The sequence below is a fragment of the Sapajus apella genome, unplaced genomic scaffold, assembly GCF_009761245.1.
Source record: "Sapajus apella isolate SASKATOON/1434 unplaced genomic scaffold, GSC_monkey_1.0 scaffold91, whole genome shotgun sequence".
Taxonomy (NCBI): domain Eukaryota; kingdom Metazoa; phylum Chordata; class Mammalia; order Primates; family Cebidae; genus Sapajus; species Sapajus apella.
The window spans coordinates 2,463,220-2,483,959 of record NW_022437031.1 but is presented as its reverse complement, the minus strand read 5'-3'; the positions used below and the strand labels follow the sequence as shown (position 1 = coordinate 2,483,959).

The window sequence follows — 20,740 nt, the reverse complement described above, 5'->3', positions numbered from 1 at the left end:
AAAAACCTGTTATTAGATTCTAACCTCATAAGTTGTATTTGAGTTTCTTTTTTCTGCAATTTAGACTGATTGCTTATTTCTGTGAATCAACAAGTGATCTCTGTCTGCAGCCCAGAAGAAAGAAGAGGGATAGGTAATATAAAAATCTGAATCAGTATCAGTATTCTAATTCTGAATACATATTGGAATCAGCTAACAACCCCATATTAGCTTGGTTCCAAGAGTTGCCTAGTTAACGGAAGGCCTACTTGTTTAATTTACTTTGGATAATTTTGCTTATTTTGCTTTATTGTTGTGAAATATATTGCTGTGGTAGTCTTTGTGTAGGAACACAAGATGAGCTTACTGAATGTTTTCTTAAATTGAATATTTATTTATCTTCTAGATATCACCTTTTGTTGGAACTCAGAGTTATGAATACCCCTTGACACATTGGCACTTTCAGACTGAGCTCTTCTCTATCCCAAATACAAGAGATCTTAATAGTTAGGCAGGAATATTATCGCCCCTGTTCAGCATGAAGAAGTTATAGAAGATGGATCTTCATCCTTCCACAACCCTTAGGATTAAGGATTCTCTTACAAAAGGGAGGGGAGAAATATGTCAGAGGTGTTTGAACCAGAGCAACTCCATCCAACAGACAGTGGGTAAAATAAGGCTGAGACCTACTGAGCTACATTCCCAGGATGTTGAGGCAGTCTTAATCACAGGATGAGATAGGAGGTTGGCACAAGATACAGAACATAAAGACCTTGCTGATAAAACAGGCTGCAGTAAAGAAGCCAGCCAAAACCTATCAAAATTAAGATGGCAACAAGAGTGACCTCTGGTCATACCTACTGCTCATTATATACAAATAATAATGCATTAGCAGGCAAAGAGACACTCCCACCAATGTCATAGTTTACAATTGCTGTGGCAACATCAGGAAGTTACCCTATATGTTCTAAAAAAGAAAGAAACCCTCAGTTTCAGAAATTGCTTACACCTTTTACAGAAAACTCATGAATAATACACACCTTGCTTAGCATATAATCAAGAAGTAATAATAAATATCTTCAGTCAAACAGCTCAAGCCACTCCTCTGCTTATAGAGTAGCCATTCTTTTATTCCTTTACTTTCCTAATAAACTTGCTTTCACTTTACTGTAAAAATAAATAAGTAAATATTAACTTTAGTTTTCCTATTTCAAAGCCTTTGTACCCTTAGATTACCATCTCCCCATTCTGCCTAGCTCAAGGCTTTGGTAGCCAGCATTCTACTCTCTGCTTCTGTAAGGTAAATCATTTTAGATTCCATGTATAAATGAGAATATGCAGTATTTGTCTTTCTATGTTTAGCTTATTTCACTTACCACAATGTTCCCCAATTTCATTCTTGTTGAAAAAAAAGAAAATCTTCCTTTTAAAAAGATAAATAGGAGCAAATAGGGGGTGGTAGTCAGGGGTGTTGGAAGAAGGAGGAGGCAGTGAATCACTTATAAATGATACCAAAGGAGGAGCCAAAGCCTAAACTCCAGGAGGGTATGTGAGTGCTGCACATTCTTGGGACTCTCTTTTATGAAGCAAAGTGTAGAGAGGTTGCCATAAAGGACAAACAAGTGAAATACATTGTACATTACAGTTGTCTGGATAAAAATAGGGATGAATCATTCCAGAGAGCAGAGTACTCAAATATATGGACACCAATTTGCATAAAGAGCGAGAACTTCAAAAAATCAGTAAGGAGCAATATGCAGAGGGAAAAATGAGAGGGGCTGCCCCACGAAAGAAGACATCTGGTGTGCAACAGAAAAATGTTGAATGGAAAACAAAAAGAAGAAACAGAAAACACCTGGATGGTGGCAGTGATAGTGAGATGACAGCCTTTTTGGAAGAAAATGGCCTGGGTAGAACCTACTGTTGAAAATGAGAAAACATTTATGAACAGAGTTGAAGATAAAGAAGATTCCTGAAGAGCTAAAACTATGGGTTGTTGATGACTGGGGAAAAATTAGCAGGCAAAACAGCTCTTTCATCTTCCTGCCAAGAAGAATGTGGATTCCATTCTAAAGGATTATGCAAATTACAAGAAATCTTGTGGAAACACAGATAATGAGTATGCTGTTAATCAAGTTATGGCAGGACTAAAAGAATACTTCAAAGTAATGTTGGTTATCCATCTACCCTACATGATCCAGGTGTATATAGTGACATATCTACTGAGATTATTTGTGTAAATTGGGCCAATGTTGGCCTATACACCGGTGGATGAGAAGAACCTTGCTTTATTACTCGTTACAATGAGTAGGTTGTCTCTCCACTCTACTAATTGCTTCCTTTGTTGCAAAGAAACTTTTTATTTCAGTGCAATCTCATTTGTCTATTTTTGCTCTTGGAGTCAAATATAAATAGCATTGCCCAGATCCTTATGTTTTTTTTAACAGTTTTCTAATTTCAGGTCTCATGTTTAGTCTCTATTTTGAGTTAATTTTTTGTATAATGTGTGAGATAAGATTCAAATTATATTTTTATGTATAGATATTCAGTTTCCCCAACACCATTTATTGAAGACATTGTCCTTTTCTCATTGTGTACCCTTGAAACTTTTGCCAAAAATCAATAGACTATACATGTGTGAGCCTGTTTCTTTATTTCTCACTCTATATTCTGTTTTCTTGTTTGATGTGTTTATTTTTTTTTCTGGATCCATGCTGTTTGAATTACTAGCATGTTGTAGGACAGTTTGAAATCAGGTAGTATGATGTCTCCAGCTCTGTAATTTTTGCTCATGTCTTAACAATTGAAGATTTTAGACTTTTTTTCTATTTTTTAGAAAAATGGCATTGAAATTGTGCTGAATTTGTAGATGTTTGTATAAACATTTAAAAAATAATAATTCTTCAAATCCATAAACCTAGGCTAACTTTTTATTTACTTATTTTTTCAATTTCTTTCATAAACATTTTAATAGCTTTCATAATCAGATCATTTGCTTCAATTAAATTTATTTCTAAGTAATTTGTTGATTTATTTTTTGGAGTAGTTATTGTAAATAAAATTTCTCTTTTGATTTATTTTTTGGATAGTTCATTGTTAAAGTAAAAAATATCTTCGGATTTTTGTTGCTGATTTTGTATCCTGAATCTTTACTAAATTTGTTTACCAGTTCTAGTTTTTCAGTGAAATATTTATATTTTTTTCCATATAAAACTATAACATCTGCAGATAGCAACAGTTTTACATCTTTCTTTCTCATTCAGATGCCTTTTATTTCCACCTTAGCCTTATTTCTCTGACAAGTACTTTCAATACTATGTTGAGTGGCTGTGGCAAAAGTGGGCATTTTTGTATTATTCTAGATTTAGGATACACATGGAATGAAATTGAAAAAATAGAAAAAGGTATTCCATGCAATGAAAACCAAAAGAGATTTGGGGTAGAAATATTTATATAAGATAAAATAAACTTCATGTAAAAAGAAACTGTAAAAAAGACAAAGAAACATTATATAATAACAAAAAGTCAGTAAGTAAAAGAATATATACAAAATTGTAAATATACATGCACCCAATATTGGAGCACCTAAATATTAAAAGCAAGTACTAAAGAACCTGAAGAGATAGACTGCAATACAATAATAGTAGGGTACTTAAATACTCCACTTTTCAATAATTGTGAGATATTCAAACAAAAAATTAATAAAAAAACAGAAGACACAAACAACAGTTTTGATCAAATGTACACAAAAGACATACACAGAATATTCCATCAAGTGGAAATAAAATACACACTTTTCCCAAGTGCACATGAAACACTCTCCAGGATAGACCATAGGTTAAGCCACAAAAAAAGTCATAGCAATTTTAAGGTAAGTAAAATCATATAAAGTAACTTTTCAGATGACAATGGTATAAAATCAGAAATCAATAACAGAAGAAATTTTTAAAAATTCACAATTACAAGGAAAATAAACATGCTCCTGAACAACCAAGGAGTCAATAAAAAATTAAAAGAAAAATTGAAAAACATCTTGAGACAAAAATAAAAACATTTTATACCATACTTATGGAATGTAGCAACAGCAGTTCTAAGAGAAAAGTGTATTATAATAGATGCTCACATAAAAAAGAAAGGTCTCCCAAGATAGCTGAATAAGAGGCAGCTCTGGAAAACAGCTCTCAGAGAGAGAGAGAGAGAGAGAGAGAGAGAGAGAGACAGAAGCCGAGTGGTCTCCACAATTCCAAAAGAGGTACCAGGTTCATTTTGTGGGTCTGGTCAGACAGTGGGTATAAACCAAATAGGGCAAGTTGTGGCAAGCTGGGGCACTGCCCCACCCAGGAGGAGGGTGCAACTGACCAGAGGACTGGGGAATCTCCCTCTCTGGGACTTCGATTTGGATACAGTTCTCTACCCAAGCCCTCTACAACCCACAGAACAGATCTTCACTGGGCTGAAAAGCCTTAGTGAAGGCTTTGCCCTGCCTGAACAGGGCAAAACAGCAACTTTGGCCCTTGGGCTGTCAGCACAGATATAGGTGGAAGCACTGGCTAATGGTGAGAAAACCAAAAAGCCAGTGGACGGAGCTATCCACCCATCAGTAAGAAGGGGAATGGAACACAGGGAAACAGCACAAATGGCAGGACGGGTCCCTCTGCCACTGCACAAAGACCAGCACGCCAAAAACCCTCACTAAAGAGTTAGGCACCCAGAACATCAGCTAGAGAGCAACCAGGAACACTCAAGCTCTGTGGGCAGAAGGGGAGCCACCATTACAGAAACCGGCCTAATTTTCCTGAGTAAATAAAAGATGCAGCAGCTCCACTGAATCTCTGGCAGCCCAGCAGTGCCTCCACAGGCAGGCAAAGGAAAGACTAGTTCCCCAGGCAACTACCTGAGATGAAAACTATAAAAATCCTTGCCTACACCGATGTCCTGAATGGTTTTGCCTAGATTTTCTTCTAGAGATTTTATGGTGTTAGGTCTTATGTTTAATTTTTTAATCCATCTGGATAAATTTTAGTGTAAGGTGTCAGGAAGGGGTCCAGTTTCTGCTTTCTGGACATGGCTAGCCAGTTTTCCCAACACCATTTATTAAACTGAAAATCCTTTCCCCATTGCTTGTTTTTGTCAGGTTTGTCAAAGATCGGATGGTTGTAGATATGTTGTGTTGCCTCCAAGGCCTCTGTTCTGTTTCATTGGCCTATATCTCTGTTTTGGTACCAGTATCATGCTGTTTTGATTACTGCAGCCTTGTAGTATAGTTTGAAGTCCCGGTAGTGTGATGCTTCTTGCTTTGTTCTTTTTGCTTATAATTGACTTGGCTGAGGGAGGATCCAAGATGGCCATTTAGGAACAGCTCAGGATTGCAGCTCCCAGTGAAAGCACAGAGGGTGAGTGGATGCCGCATTTTTATTGCCCACAGACTAGGAGATTCCCAGGTGGAGGAGCTCCACAGGTCACCAGTGCGGCTGTTTCATCCAGTGCAGCTGTGCCGGCCGGCGCCGCTGCTTTGCCCCACGCGGCTGCTTTGTCGGCACCCCGGAGCAGCGGTTCTCTGTACAAAATACACCGGTCCGGGTGCCCTTTTGGCTGGCGATTGGAGCCATGGGAAGTCGCCCATTTGTCTGTTTAAAAAGGGGACTGAGCAGAGAACCAGGACAGTAGATTTCAGGGCAAAAAAAAAAAAAGCACCACAAACCTCAGTGCCGCTGTTTAAGCCAGTGCAGTGAGTGGCCGCAGGGGAAAAAAAACAGACCCCGGCGCCTCTTCAACAGGTGACTGGAACACCAATTTACAAAAGGCTCTGATGCAGGGAGCCAGGCAATCAGGCTCGGCTGGTCCCACCTCCACAAAAGAACAGCAACCAGAAACTCTGGATTGAGAGTTTCACAGCAAGCGCAGCTGAACCCTGGATGGTCCAGCTCTGTGGGTGAGGGGCGTCTGCATTTACCGAGGCAGCCCACCACTACGGAGGCAGTCAGTCAATGCTGAGGCAGCCCGCTGTTGCCAAGGCAACCCACCATTGCTGAGGCAGCCCGCCGTTGCCAAGGTAACCCGCCACTGCAGAGAGACTCTGCCTCAACAGAGGCGGGCCACCATCACCAAAGCAGTTCTAACTACACCCATATAAACAGGACTGCAGGGAAGTTCACTAGGCAGCTGGGCGGAGCCCACAGCAGCTCAGCAAAGCCTCTACAGGCAGACAGTGACTAGGCTGCCTCCTTGCTGGGCAAGGCAGGTCTGAAGGAAAAAAAAAGAAGGCCGCAGCATAACGGAAACTCATAAATAAAGCCCTAAATCCCTGGGAAGTAGCACCTGGGAACAAAAAGCAGTTTATGAGTTCTGCTGCAGCAGACCTAAACATACCTGCCCAGCAGCTATGAATGAACAACAGAGCTCACAGCTCACCATTTGAGCTCCTATAAAGAAGAGACCGTCTCCTCAAGCATCTCCCTTACTCCTATATATCCAAAGAGCCACCTCATAAAGGAGAGATCAGATTGACACTAGGAGGGTATCCTTCTGGGACAAAGATAGCAGAAGAAGAAAACTGGTAACAACCCTTACTGTTCAGCAGCTGCTGCAGGTGAACCCCAGACAAGCAGGGACTGGAGTGAACCTCAGCAGACCTACAGCAGAGGGGCCAGGCTGTCAGAAGGAAAATAAAGAAATAGAAATAACCTCATCATCAACAAACAGAACGTCAATCTGGAAGATTTGAGACCCAATCTGAAAGCCAGCAACTACAAAGTCGACAGGTGGATAAATCCTTAAAGATGGGAAGAAACCAGTGCAAAAAGGATGAAAACACCTGAAACCAGAACACCTCTCCTCCTACAAGGGATCACAACTCCTCACCAGCAAGGGAACAAGGTTGGAGGGAGAACGAGTGTGATGAAATGACAGAATCAGACTTCAGAAGGTGGGTAGTAAGAAACTTCTGTGAACTTAAGGAACATGTTCTAACCAAATGCAAAGAAAATAAGTACCTTGAAAAAAGATTTGATGAAATGATAACGAGAATGGACAAAATAAAAAGGCATATAAGTGAATTGATGGAGCTGAAAAATGCAACACGAGAACTTCGCGAAGCATGCACAAGTATCAACACCGAACTGACAAAGCAGAAGAAAGGATATCAGAGGTCGAAGATCAACTCAATGAAATAAAACGGGAAGAAAAGACTGGAGAAAAAAGGATAAAAAGGAATGAACAAAATCTCCAAGAAATGTGGGACTATGTGAAAAGACCTAATCTACATTTGATAGGTGTACCTGAAAGCGACCAAGAGAATGAATCCAAGCTGGAAAATGCTCTTCAGGGTATTATCCGGGAAAACTTCCCCAACCTAGCAAGGCAGGCAAACATTCAAGTCCAGGAAATACAGAGAACACCACAAAGATATTTGTCAAGAAGAGCAACCCCAAGGCACATAATCATCAGATTCACCAGGGTTGAAATGAAGGAGAAAATACTAAGGGCAGCCAGAGAGAAAGGTCGGGTTACCCACAAGGGGAAGCCCATCAGACTCACAGCAGATCTCTCAGCAGAAACCCTACAAGCCAGAAGAGAGTGGGGGCCAATATTCAACATCCTTAAAGAAAAGAACATTCAACCCAGAATCTCCTATCCAGCCAAACTAAGCTTCATAAGTGAAGGAAAAATAAAATCCTTTGGGAACATGCAAGTACTCAGAGATTTCGTCACCACCAGGCCAGCTCTACAAGAGCTCCTGAAAGAGGCTCTACACATATAAAGGAACAACAAGTACCAGCTCAACTAAAGGGAAAAACACCCAGCTAGCATCACAATGGCAGTATCAAATTCGTACATAACAATATTAGCCCTAAATGTAAATGGACTAAATGTCCCAATCAAAAGACACAGAGTGGCAAATTGTATAAAAAGCCAAACCCATCGGTGTGCTGTATCCAGGAAACCCATCTCACATGCAAGGATACACAAAGGCTCAAAATAAAGGGATGGAGGAAGATTTACCAAGCAAATGGGGAGCAAAAAAAAGCAGGAGTTGCAATTCTCATATCTGATAAATTAGACTTTAAAGCAACAAAGATCAAAAGAGACAAAGAAGCACATTACATAATGGATCAATGCAACAAGAAGAGCTAACGATCCTAAATATATATGCACCCAATACAGGAGTACCCAGATACATAAGGCAAGTTCTTAATGACTTACAAAGAGACTTAGACTCCCACACAATAATAGTGGGAGACTTTAATAACCCATTGTCAATATTAGACAGATCAACCAGACAGAAAATTAACAAGGATATCCAGGACTTGAACTCACACCTGGACCAAGAAAACCTAATAGACATTTACAGAACCCTCCACCCCAAATCCACAGAATATACATTTTTCTCAGCACCACATCACACCTACTGTAAAATTGACCACATAATTGGGAGTAAATCACTCCTCAGCAAATGCAAAGAACGGAAATCGTAACAAACAGTCTCTCAGACCACAGTGCAATCAAGTTAGAACTCAGTATTCAAAAAATAACCCAGAACCGTACAACTTCATGGAAACTGAACAACTTGCTCTTGAATGTTGACTGGAGAAACAATGAAATGAAGACAGAAATGAAGATGTTCTTCGAAACCAATGAGAATGAAGACACAACATACCAGAATCTCTGGGACACGTTTAAAGCAGTCTCTAGAGGAAAATATATAGCAATAAGTGCCCACATGAGAAGCAAGGAGAGATCAAAAATAGACACCCTATCGTCAAAACTGAAAGAGCTAGAGGAGCAAGATCAAAAAACCTCAAAGTCTAGCAGAAGACAAGAAATAGCTAAGATCAGAGCAGAACTGAAGGAGACAGAGACACAAAAAACCCTTCAAAAAATCAATAAATCCAGGAGCTGTTTTTTTGAAAAGATCAACAAAATAGACAGACCACTAGCCAGATCAAAAAAAAGAAAAGAAAGAATAAAAAAAAATTGATGCAATAAAAAACGATCAAGGGGATATCACCACAGATTCCACAGAAATTCAAACCATCATCAGAGATTATTAGAAACAACTCTACGCACACAAACTAATAAACCTGGAAGAAATGGATAAATTCCTGGACACTTGCCTCCTGCCAAGCCTAAACCAGGAAGAAGCCGAAACCCTGAACAGACCCATAACACGGTCTGAAGTTGAGGCAGCAATTAAGAGCTTACTACCCCAAAAAAGCCCGGGTCCAGACGGGTTCACAGCCGAATTCTACCAGACATACAAAGAGGAGCTGGTACCATTCCTTCTGAAACTATTCCAAACAATACAAAAAGAGGGAATTCTTCGCAAATCATTTTATGAGACCACCATCATCCTGATTCCAAAACCCGGCAGAGACTCAACAAGAAAAGAAAACTTCAGGCCAATGTCCATGATGAACATAGACGCAAAAATCTTCAATAAAATACTGACAAGCCGATTGCAACAGCACATCAAAAAGCTTATCCACCATGATCAAGTAGGCTTCATCCCGGGGATGCAAGGCTGGTTCAACATATACAAGTCTGTAAACGTAATTCACCACAAAAACAGAACCAAATACAAAAACCACATGTTTATCTCAATTGATGCAGAGAAGGCCTTTGACAAAATTCAACAGTCTTTTATGCTAAAAATCCTCAATAAGCTAGATATTGAAGGAATGTATCTCAAAATAATAAAAGCTATTTATGACAAACCAACAGCCAATAACATACTGAACGTGCAAAAACTGGAAGCATTCCCCTTGAAATGTGGCACCAGACAAGGATGCCCTCTCTCACCACTGCTGTTGAATATAGTATTAGAAGTTCTAGCCAGAGCAATCAGGCAAGAAAAAGAAATAAAGGGCATTCAAATAGGAAAGGAGGAAGTCAAATTGTCTCTATTTGCAGACGACATGATTGTATATCTAGAAGACCCCATCGTCTCAGCCCCAAATCTCCTGAAACTGATAAGCAAGTTCAGCAAAGTCTCAGGATACAAAATCAATGTGCAAAAATCACATGCATTCCTATACACCAATAACAGACTCAAAGAGAACCAAATCAAGAACAAACTTCCATTCACAATTGCCACAAAGAGAATAAAATACCTAGGAATACAACTAACAAGGAACGTAAAGGACCTCTTCAAGTAGAACTACAAGCCACTGCTCAATGAAATAAGAGAGGACACAAACAGATGGAGAAACATTCCATGTTCATGGTTAGGAAGAATCAATGTCATAAAAATGGCCATACTGCCCAAATTAATTTACAGATTCAATGCTATCCCCATCACGCTACCAATGACCTTCTTCACAGAACTGGAAAAAACCACCTTAAACTTCATATGGAACCAAAAGAGAGCCCGCATAGCCAAGTCAATTCTAAGCAAAAAGAACAAAGCGGGAGGCATCACACTCCCGGACTTCAAACTATACTACAAGCCTACAGTAATCAAAACAGCATGGTACTGGTACCAAAACAGAGATATAGACCAATGGAACAGAACAGAGGTCTCAGAGGCAACACAAAATATCTACAAACATCTGATCTTTGACAAACCAGACAAAAACAAGCAATGGGGAAAGGATTCCCTGTTCAATAAATGGTGTTGGGAAAGCTGGCTAGCCATGTGCAGAAAGCAGAAACTGGACCCCTTCCTGACACCTTACATTAAAATTAACTCCAGATGGATTAAAGACTTAAACATAAGACCTAACACCATAAAAACCCTAGAAGAAAATCTAGGCAAAACCATTCAGGACATAGGTGTAGGCAAGGACTTCATGACCAAAACACCAAAAGCATTGACAACAAAAGCCAAAATAGACAAATGGGACCTAATCAAACTCCACAGCTTCTGCACAGCAAAAGAAACAGTCATTACAATCAATCGGCAACCAACAGAATGGGAAAAAATTTTTGCAATTTACCCATCTGACAAAGGGCTGATATCCAGAATTTACAAAGAACTAAAACAGATTTACAAGAAAAAAACTAACAAGCCCATTCAAAAGTGGGCAAAGGATATGAACAGACACTTTACAAAAGAAGACATACATGAGGCCAAGAAACATATGAAAAAATGCTCATCATCACTGGTCATCAGAGAAATGCAAATCAAAATAACATTGAGATACAATCTCATGCCAGTTAGAATGGTGATCATTAAAAAATCTAGAGACAACAGATGCTGGAGAGGATGTGGAGAAATAGGAACACTTTTGCACTGTTGTTGGGAGTGTAAATTATTTCAGCCATTGTGGAAGACAGTGTGGCGATTCCTCAAGGACCTAGAAATAGAAATTCCATTTGACCCAGCAATCCCATTACTGGGTATATATCCAAAGGATTACAAATCGTTATACTATAAGGACACATGCACACGAATGTTCATTGCAGCACTGTTTACAATAGCAAAGACCTGGAACCAACCCAAATGCCCATCGATGATAGACTGGACAGGGAAAATGTGGCACATATACACCATAGAATATTATGCAGCCATCAAAAAAGATGAGTTTGGGTCCTTTGTAGGGACATGGTTGAACCTGGAAACCATCATTCTCAGCAAACTGACACAAGAGCAGAAGATCAAACACCGCATGTTTTCACTCATAGGTGGGTGTTGAACAATGAGAACACATGGACACAGGGACGGGAGCACTACACACTGGGGTCAGTTGGGGGGAAATAGGGGAGGGACGGTGGGGGGTGGGTAGCTGGGGAGAGATAGCAAGGGGAGAAATGTCAGATATAGGTGATGGGGAGGAAGACAGTAAATCACACTGCCACGTGTGTACCTATGCAACAATTTTGCATGTTCTTCACATGTACCCCAAAACCTAAAATGCAATAAAATAAATAAATGGGGAAAAAAAAATCCAAGAGATGGAGAGAAAGCAGCACAAGAAGAATGAAAACATAAAAAACCAGAAGGTCTCTCCCCCACCACGAGTTCACGACTCTGCACAAGCAAGGGAACAAAGCAGGATGGATAATGAATTTGACGAATTGACAGAAGCAGACTTCAGAAGGTGGATTATAACAAACTTCTCTGAGTTAAAGGAACATGTTCTATCTCAATGCAAAGAAACTAAAAACCTTGAAAAAAGGGTGGATGAAATGCTGACTAGAATAACCAGCTTAGAAAAGAACATAAGCGACTAGATGGAGCTGAAAAACACATCACAAGAACTTCATGAAGCATACAGAAGTTTCAATAGGTGAATAGATCAAGCACAAGAAAGGATATCAGAGATTGAAGATCAAATCCATGAAATAAAACAGGAAGGCAAGAAAAGAGAACAAAGAGTAAAAGAAATAAACAAAGCCTTCAAGAAATATGAGATTATGTGAGAGGACCTAATCTATGCCTGATTGGTGTACCAGAAGATGATGGGGAGAATGAATCCAGGCTGGAAAACACTCTTCAGGATATTATCCAGGAGAACTTTCCCAACCTAGCAAGGCAGGCCAAAATTCAAATACAGAAAATACAGAAAACACCATTACAATACTCCTCTAGAAGAGCAACCCCAAGGCACATAATCCTCCGTATCACCAGGGTTGAAACAAAGGAAAAAATACTAAGGGAAGCCAGAAAAAAAAGTCAGGTCACCCACAAAGGGAAGCACATCAGACTCACAGTGGATCTCTCGGCAGAAAACCTACAAGCCAGAAGAGAGTGGGGGCCAATATTCAACATCCTTAAAGAAAAGAACTTTCAACCTAAATTTCATGTCCAGTGAAACTAAGCTTCAGAAGTGAAGGAGAAATGAAATTCTTTATGGACAGGAAATTGCTGAGGAATTTTGTCACTGCCAGGCCTTCTCTGCAAGAGCTCCTGAAGGAAGCGCTAAACACAGAAAGGAAAAATCTGTACCAGTCACTGCAAAAAAGAACAAAATGGTATAGACCCATGATGCAATGAAGAAATTACAAAGGGCAAAACAACCAACCAGTAATAAAATTGCAGTATCAAATTCATACATAACAATATTAACATTAAATGTAAACAGACTAAATGCCCCAATCAAAAGACACAGACTGGCAAATTGGATAAAAAGCCAAGAACCATCAGTGTGCTGAATTCAGGAAACCCATCTCTTGTGCAAAGACACACATAGACTCAAAATAAAGGGATGGAAGAAGATTTTCCAAGCAAATGGAGAGCAATAAAAAGCAGGGGTGGCAATCTTAGTCTGTGATAAAACGGACTTTAAATCAACAAAAATCAAAAGAGACAAAGAAGGACATTACATAATGGTAAAAGGATCAATACAACAAGAAGAGCTAACGATCCTACATATATACACACCCAATACAGGAGCTCCTAGATACATAAGGCAAGTTCTTAATGACCTACAAAGAGACTTAGACTCCTTCACAATAATAGTGGGAGACTTTAACACTTCACTGTCAATATTAGACAGATCAATGAGACAGAAAATCAACAAGGAAATCCAGGATATGAATGCAGATCTGGACCAAGCGAACTTAATAGACATTTACAGAACTTTTAACTCCAAATGCACAGAATATATATTCTTCTCAGCACCACATCTCACTTATTCTAAAATCGACCACATAATTGGAAGTAAATCACTCCTCAACAAATTCAAAAGAATGGAAATCATAATGAACAGTCTACCAGACCACAGTGCAATCAAATAAGAACTCAGGATTAAGAAACTAACCCAAAACTGCACAACATCCTGGAAATTGAACAACTGGTTCCTGAATGTAGACTGGATAAAAAATGAAATGAAGGCAGAAGTAAAGATGCTCTTCAAAACCAACGAGAATGAAGGCACAACATACCAGAATCTCTGGGACACATTTAAAGTAATGTCTAGAGGGAAATTTGTAGCATTAAATTCCCACATGAGAAGAAAGGACAGATCTAAAATTAACATCCTATCATCAAAATTGAAAGAGCTAGAGGAGCAAGATCAAAAAAAAAAAAAAAACTCAAAAGCTAGCAGAAGACAAGAAATAACTAAGATCACAGCAAAACTGAGGAAATCGAGACACAAAACACCCTTCAACAAATTAATAAAACCAGTAGCTGTCTTTTTGAAATGATAAACAAAATACACCACTAGCCAGATTAATAAAAAAGAAAAGAAAGAAAAATCAAATAGATGCAATAAGAAATGATAAAGGGGATATCACCACCAATTCCACAGAAATACAAATAACCATCAGAGATTACTACAAACAACTCTATGCATGTAAACTCATAAACCAGGAAGAAATGGATAAATTTCTGGACACTTGCACTCTCCCAAGCCTAAACGAGGATGAAGTTGAAACCCTGAAAAGACAAATAACAAGGGCTGACTTTGAGGCAGGAATTAATAGCCTACCAACCAAAAAAAAGCCCAGGTCCAGATGAGTTCAGAGCAGAATTCTACCAGACTTACAAAGAGGAGCTGGTACCACTCCTTCTGAAACTATTCCAAACAATGCAAAAAGAGGGAATCCTTCCCAAATCATTTTATGAGACCAACTTCATCCTGATACCAAAACCCGGCAGAGACTCGACAAAAAAGGAAAACTTCAGCCAATATCCATGATGAACATAGATGCAAAAATCTTCAATAAAATACTGGCAAACAGGTTGCAACAACACATCAAATAGCTTATCTATCACGATCAAGTAGGCTTCATCCTGGCAATGCAATGCTGGTTCAACATACACAAGTCTATAGACATAATCCACCATATAAACAGAACCAAAGACAAAAACCACATGATTATCTCAATAGATGTGGAGAAGGCCTTTGACAAAATTCAACAGCCCTTTATGCTAAAAACTCTCAATAAACTAGGTATTGATGGAATGTATCTCAAAATAATAAAAGCTATTTGTGACAAACCAAAAGACAATATCATACTGAATGGGCAAAAACTGGAAGCATTCCCCTTGAAATCTGGCACTAGACAAGGATGCCCTCGTTCACCACTCCCGTTCAATATAGTATTGGAAGTTCTAGCCAGAGCAATCAGGCAAGAAAAAGAAATAAAGGACATTCAATTAGGAAAGGAGGAAGTCAAATTGTCTCTATTTGCAGACGACATGACTGTATATTTATAAGACCCCATCGTCTCAGTCCAAAATCTCCTGACACTGATAAGCAACTTCAGCAAAGTCTCAGGATACAAAATCAATGTGCAGAAATCACAAGCATTCCTATACACCAATAACAGACTAAAAGAAAGCCAAATCAAGGATGAACTGCCATTCACAATTGCTACAAAGAGAATGAAATACCTAGGAATACAACTAACAAAAGATGTAGAGGACTTTTTCAAGGAGAACTATGAACCACTGCTCAAGGAAATAAGAGAGGACACCAACAGATGGAGAAACATTTCATGCTCATGGTTAGGAAGAATCAATATTGTGAAAATGGCCATACTGCCCAAAGTAATTTGTAGATCCAATGCTATCCCCATCAAGCTACCTATGACCCTCTTCACAGAACTGGAAAAACCACCTTAAACTTCATATAGAACCAAAAGAGAGCCACATAGCCAAGACAATCCTAAGCAAAAAGGACAAAGCGTGAGGCATCACACTACCGGACTTCAAACTATACTAGAAGGCTACAGTAATTAAAACAGCATGGTACTGGTACCAAAACAGAGACATAGACCAATCGAACAGAACAGAGGCCTCGGAGACAACGCCACACATCTACAACCCTCTGATCTTTGACAAACCTGACAAAAACAAGCAATGGGGAAAGGATACCCTGTTTAATAAATAGTGTTGGGATAACTGGCTAGCCATGTGTAGAAAACAGAAATGGGATCCCTTCCTGAAACTTTACATTAGAATTAACTCCAGATGGGTTAAAGACTTAAACATAAGACCTAATACAATAAAAACCCTAGAAGAAAACCTAGGCAAAATCATTCAGGACATAGGCATAGGCAAGGGCTTCATGACTAAAACACCAAAAGCAATGGCAACAAAAGCCAAAATAGACAAATAGGATCTAATTAAACTCCAGAGCTTCCGTACAGAAAAAAAAAAAAAAAATCATTAGAGTAACACAGCAACCAACAGAATGGGAGAAAAATTTTGCAGTCTACCCATCTGACAAAGGGCCAATATCCAGAATCTACAGAGAACTAAAACAAATTTACCAGAAAACAAACAAACAAACCATTTCAAAAGTGGGCAAAGGGCATGAACAGACACTTCAAAAGAAGACATATATGAGGCCAATCAACATATGACAAAATGCTCATCATCACTGGTCATTTGAGAAATGCAAATGAAAACCACATTGAGATACCATCTCACACCAGTTAGAATGGAAATCATTAAAATAGCTGGAGACAACAGATGCTGGAGAGGATGTGGAGAAGCAGGAACACTTTTACACTGTTGGTGGGAGTGTAAATTACTTCAACCATTGTGGAAGACAGTGTGGCGATTCCTCGAGTATCTAGAACTAGAAATACCATTTGGCCCAATAATCCCATTACTAGGTACATATCCAAAGGATTAGAAATCATTCTACTATAAAAACACATGCACAGGTATGTTTATTGCAGCACTGTTTACAATAGCAAAGACCTGGAACCAACCCAAGTGCCCATCGATGACAGACTGGACAAGGAAAATGTGACACATATACACCATGGAATACTATGCATCCATAAAAAATGATGAGTTTGTGTCCTTTGGAGGGACATGGATGAATCTGGAAACCATCATTCTCAGCAAACGGACACAAGAACAGAAAATCAAACACCTCATGTTCTCACTCATAGGCGGGTGTTGAACAATGAGAACACATGGACACAGGGAGGGGAGCATCACGCACCAGGGTCTGTTGGGGGGAACTAGGGCAGGAATGGGGGTGTAGGGAGGTTGGGGAGGTATAACATGGAGAGAAATGCCAGATATAGGTGAAGAGTAGATGGAGTCAGCAAACCACATTGCCATGTATGTACCTATGCACCAATCCTGTATGATTTGCACATGTACCCGAGAACCTAAAGTACAATAAAAAATATATTAAAAAATTTTAAAAAGAATTATGAGAATATAATGATAGGCCAATAAAAAGACAACTTAGAAGAAATGAATAAATTCCTACATATGTAAAATCTATCTAAACTGAATCACACAAGATATAGACAATCTGCAGAAAAATGAGCGATAAGATTGGATACGTAATTAAAAGCATGTAATCAAACAAAAGCCCAAGACTTAATGGTTTCATCGGCAAATTCTACCAATTGTATAAAGAAAAACTAATAATAATTCTTCTCGAACTTCTGAAAAAAACATAAGAAGAGGAAACACTTTTGAACAAATTTTATGAGGCCAATGTTACCCTAACACCAAAGCCAGACAAGGATACTACATGAAAATGTACATTTCAACATGATTAATAAACACAGATATAAAAATCCCCATTAAAATTATAGCAAACAGAATTCAACAACCCACTAAAAGGATTACACATTATAAAGCAGTATTTATCCCTGGGTTGCCAGGATGGTTCAACACATCAGGTCAATAAATGTGATACATCACATTATCAGAATGAAGGACAAAAACCATATAATCACCTCATTAAAAGCAGAAAAACATTTGACAAAATTCAAAATCTTTCGTAATTAAAATTCAACAAATTAGGTATAGAAGAAATGTTCCTCAACACAATAAAAACTTTATATTATAAGCCAACAACATTATACTCAGTGGTAAAAAATTAAAACCCTTTTATCTAAGGTCCAAAACAACACATGGATGTCCATTCTCACCACTTAAATTCAACATGGTATTGGAAGTCCTTGCCAGAGTAATCAGGCAACAGAGAGAAATAAAAGGTATCCATATATGAAAAAAAGAAGTTAAATAGTTGCTGTTTGTTGACAACATATAATCCAAAATAAGGATACAAAATATTAAATACAAAATCAACATACAAAAATAGTAATGTTTCTATGTACCAATAATGAAATTTCTTTAAAAATATCAACAGAATAATCCTATTAAAATCACTAACACAAACAATAAAATACTTAGAAATAAACACTGAAAACCATAAAACATTAATAAAAATTGAAGAAGTCAAAATAATTGGAAAAATTATTCCATGTTTATGGATTGGAAGAATTAATATTCAAATGTTCATACAACTTAAAGCAACCTACATATTCAATGCTATTCTGATCAAAATTTCAATATTTGCAAACAGAAATAGAAAAAAAATTCTAAACTTTGCATGGAACCAAGAATAACCCTAAATAGCCAAAGCAGTCTTGAGTGAAAAGAACAAAGCTGGTGAAATCACATTACCTGATTTCGAAATTTACTACAAAAATATAGTAATCCAAACAACATGGTACTGGCATAAAAACGGACACATGGACAAATGGAAAAAAATATAAAACCCAGAAGTAAATCCATACATTTATGGTTAATTGATTTTCAACAAAGATGCCAAGAACACAAAATGAAAAGTGAGCAGTCCCCCCAATCAATATTGCTTAGAAATGTAAACATCCGCATGTGCAGAAGAATGAAATTAGTCTCTTGTGTCATACCACACACAAAACCCAACTTGCTATAGTTTTGTCTGTTTGAGTCCTCAAAACTCAAGAGGAAATTTAATTTCCAGTGTTGGAGTTGAGGCCCAATAGAAGCTGTTCTGGTCATGGGAGCAGATTCCTAATGAATAGATTAATGCCATTCTCGAAAGGTAGGGGATGGTGGGTGAGTTCTTGCTGTATTAGCTCCTGTGAGAGCTGGTTGTTAAAAAGAAGCTGCTGCCTCCCTCCCATCTCTATTGCTTGCTCTCTCACCATGTTCATCCTTGTATGACAAATCCCCTTCAAGTTTGAACACGACTGGAAACAGCCTGAAGTCCTCACAAGAAAGAGATGTTGGTGAGATGCTTTTTGTTATTGCTGTTTTTAACTTTCATGTTAGGTTTACGGGTATCTGTGCAGGTTTGTTATATAGATAACTAGCAGGTCATGGAAGTTTGTTGTATAGATTGTCTAATCACCCAGTTAATAAACATAATACCTGATAAGTAATTTTTTAACCATCTCCCTCCTCCCTCCCTACACCATCAAGTAGGCTCCGGTGATATTACTTCCTTCTTTGTGTCCATGTATTCTCATCATTTAGCTCCCACTTATGAGTGAGAACATGCGATATTTGAATTTCTGTTCCTGCATTAGTTTCTAAGGATAATGGCATCAATGTCCTTGCAAAGGACATGCTCTCACTCTTTTCTATGGCTGCATGGTGTATATATACTGTTTTCTTTATCCAGTCTACCATTGATGAGCATTTAGGTTGATTCGATGTCTTTGCTATTATGAAAAGTTCTGCAATGGATATAAATGTGTCTTTATAATAGAATGATTTATATTTTTGGGGATATATACCCCGTAATGGGATTGCTGGGTCAAATGGTAGTTCTGTTTATAGGTCTTTGAGAACTCGCCACACTGCCACAATTGCTGAATTAATTTACACTCACACCAACAGTGTACAAGCATTCCTTTTCCTCTGTAACCTTGCCAGCACCTGTTAATTTTGACTTTTATATAGTAGCCAGTCTAACTGGTTTAAGACAGTATTTCATTGTGATTTTGATTTGCATTTCTCTAATGATCAATAATGCTGAGCTTTTGATTTTTTCCCATATGTTTCTTAGCCACATGTCTTTTTTTTTTTTTCAGTGTCTGTCGTGTCTTTTGTCCACTTTTTCATGGAGTTTTTTTTTTTCTTGTACATCTGTTTAAGTTTTTTAAAGATGCTGGTTATTAGAGTGTTGTCAGATGCATAGTATGGAAAATTTTTTTTCCATTCTGCAAGTTGTCTGTTTACTCTATTGATAGTTAATTTGGTGGTGCAGAAGCTCTTAAGTTTAATTAGATTCTATTCTTTAATTTTTGCTTTTGTTGTGAGTTCTTTTGCATCTTTGTCATAAAATTGTTGCTGAGTTCTATGTTCAAAATGGTATTGCCTAAATTGTCTTCTAGAGTTTTCATAGTTTTTGGTTTTACATTTAAGTCTTTAATATTTCTGCATATGGTTGACCAGTTATTCTAGCACCATTTATTGAAAGGAAACTCCTTTTCTCATTGCTTGGTTTTGTTGGCTTTGTCAAAAATCAGATAGTTGTAGGTGTGCAGCCTTATTTCTGGGCTCTTTATTCTGTTCTATTGGTCTATGTGTCTATTTTTGTACTGGTGCCATGCTGTTTTTATTATTGTAGTGCTATAGTATAGTTTGAAGACCGGTAGCGTGATGCTTCCAGCTTTGTTCTTTTTGCTTAAAATTGTCTTGGCTATTCGGGATCTTTTTTGATTCCATATGAATCTTGAAATAGTTTTTTCCCCTTATTCTTTGGAGAATATTATTGTTAGTTTAATTGGAATAGCATTGAAACCACAAATTGTTTTTGGCAGTATGACCATTGTAATGATATCAATTCTCCCTCTCCATGAGCATGGAATGTTTCTCCATTGATTTGTGTCATCTCTGATTCCTTTGAGCAGTGTTTTGTATGTCTCATTGTATAGATTTTTAACTTTCCTGATTAGCTGTATTCCTAGGTTTTTAAATCTTTTTGTGAACATTGTGAATGGGATTGTGTTGTTGATTTGGTTCTTGGCTTGACTGTTGTTGGTGTAATGAAATGCTAGTAATTTTTGTACACTGATTTTTGTATCCTGAAACTTTTCTGATACTGTTTTATCAGCTTAA

The 20,740-nt window shown here is 38.1% G+C and overlaps 1 protein-coding gene and 1 pseudogene across 3 annotated transcripts in view; one reads left to right on the top strand and one right to left on the bottom strand.

The window, feature by feature from the left end:
- Nucleotides 1-20,740, bottom strand: part of ZC3H12B (zinc finger CCCH-type containing 12B) — a 504,463-nt gene that overhangs the window by 161,897 nt on the left and 321,826 nt on the right. The window lies entirely within an intron of this gene.
- LOC116534994 lies at nucleotides 1,485-5,614 on the top strand (annotated as a pseudogene).